Below are 2,003 nucleotides of genomic sequence, written 5' to 3'. Positions count from 1 at the left end.
AATTCACATAAAATGTTCACATATATCATTGCACCAAACATGTCAACTAATCACATAACGTACAGGTATGTTACATCAAGTCACGACGAAAGGTTCTAAATTTCGGGTTGTCACATGAACTAAACACTTTATTAGAATATTGTAAACCATAACTAAGAACATATGTACATCAAAAAAGATATTGCCTACCACAATAGCATTAATCTCCGCTTCAGTGATTTGAGTTCTTTTGGGTTGAAGAGAAGCTTTCCCCTAGAGTTCTACCAAGTTTGGGCAGAAAAAAAGGTGGATGGAACATCACTGGTAGCAGCAGGTGTACGTTGCTTTAATCTGAGTCGTTGAAACTGCATGATAACTTAATTAGTTGATAATTATTCATCTTGTTTGGTTATTATTAAAGCTAGCTTGAAAATGTAGTGCACTACCAATTGACCAGCTATCTGTCTACAACTAACTTTCAGTTTGAAACCGATTAAGGTTTAGGAAAAAAAAAACAGTTTGAATGCACCTAAGTTATGTAATATATTTTCCGTTTACCCACAGATTACATATGTAATCCCAATTTTATTTTGTAGCTCAACCCAACAAGACACCAATCTCGACTCTTGAGTCCATATTGCCGATAAAGTTGGAGGCGTGAGAGGTTTCACACATCCAACCTATATGTTTATAGTTGAAGATAAAGATTACATAGTCTTCAAACATTTTAAGTGGGACCCGCTTTCCATCTAGTTCTACTTTGACACTCTTTCCTCATCTTTGTTCACACAAAGACGAGGAAGATGACATGAAGTCAGAACTTTGAAAACCTCAAAATGATGTAGTAGCACCAATAGTAAGTGGCACATGCATTTCCAATACCAGCAACAACTAACTCAATAAGAACAAATAAGTCTAAAATTACAATCATTAAACCAACAAATAAACAATAGATACAATATATACATTCTCCTCATCCGATATGTATTCTAGTTTTCACAAATAATCAATCTAGTAACAATCCATTTGATTCAAATTCATCTATATTTTTCATATTCATCTAACACACATCTTAAATTCATTCAACCAATCCAACAACTGAACAACATAACAAAATAGCAATTAAAAACAAACAATTGATATTGTTAAGACTTTATAACAACAATACCTTTAATAGCCTCTCTCAGGTTAAATCCAAGACCAATACTCTTCTGGAACTACTTCCCCATTTCCAGACCTTTTTCCTTTGCCGCTCTTCTTCGAACTAATAAACATAACACAAAGCCACAATTCACACAAAAATAAACACACTCCACCAACAATCAAACAAAATATAGCACAATTACCTAAACTTAGAGGTCTAGGGTCCGCTTCTAACCAGATGAAGACTTTCGGTTGCTTCAAAAACGCCTTCTGGTCTGCGAATAGATGCAGGAAGCAGAGTGGATCACGAGAACTATTGATATTGTAAAATAAGATTGTATTTGTGTAATAGCTTACTTCTTCAGCCAGTGTTGATCAGATATTAGAACCTTTTGCAGTGGTGGTTATAGGTACAGAGAAGAAGAAGAAGAAAGAAACCCTAGATAACTTGATTCGGTTTCTGATTTAAACATGTGTTATTCACCACCGTAGGAAACGCCAGCGGTTGCGGAGATATCACCAAACCAATTCAAGCCCTAGATCTGTTTGCGTGCTTTAGAAAAGCTTGAACCCTATGCTGATGTTATAAAAAAGAATTAGGATACAGACGACAGTGGAAGAACGAATATCAACAAAGAGAAGCAACTGAGAGGACCACCGGAGACTTCGCCACATATAAAAATTTGAATTGTGACTATTAATTTCTCATACCCACACTAGAATGTTTTACCGTGACCATTAATTTCTTTTAGCCACACATAATAACTTTAACTATTATCATAAATTACATATAGTACTATCTTTGTTTTGTTCATTAACTGACTAATAAACACTACTTGTTGGTCACACAAAACAATATATGTGGTCATATGTATTAATTT

General features: G+C 34.5%; 1 long non-coding RNA gene across 1 annotated transcript; it reads right to left on the bottom strand.

Moving 5' to 3' along the window:
- Positions 1–201: 201 nt before the first annotated feature.
- On the bottom strand, positions 202–1,772 carry LOC110925708. Its single transcript, XR_002584682.2, has 3 exons — positions 1,326–1,772; positions 1,148–1,243; positions 202–344 (listed from the first exon to the last, which is right to left on the bottom strand). It is a non-coding gene; the product is annotated as an uncharacterized LOC110925708 (long non-coding RNA).
- Between the last annotated feature and the right edge of the window lie 231 nt (positions 1,773–2,003).

This window comes from Helianthus annuus, chromosome 14 (genome assembly GCF_002127325.2).
Source record: "Helianthus annuus cultivar XRQ/B chromosome 14, HanXRQr2.0-SUNRISE, whole genome shotgun sequence".
Lineage (NCBI taxonomy): Eukaryota > Viridiplantae > Streptophyta > Magnoliopsida > Asterales > Asteraceae > Helianthus > Helianthus annuus.
This window is presented reverse-complemented; position numbering and strand designations above follow the sequence as displayed.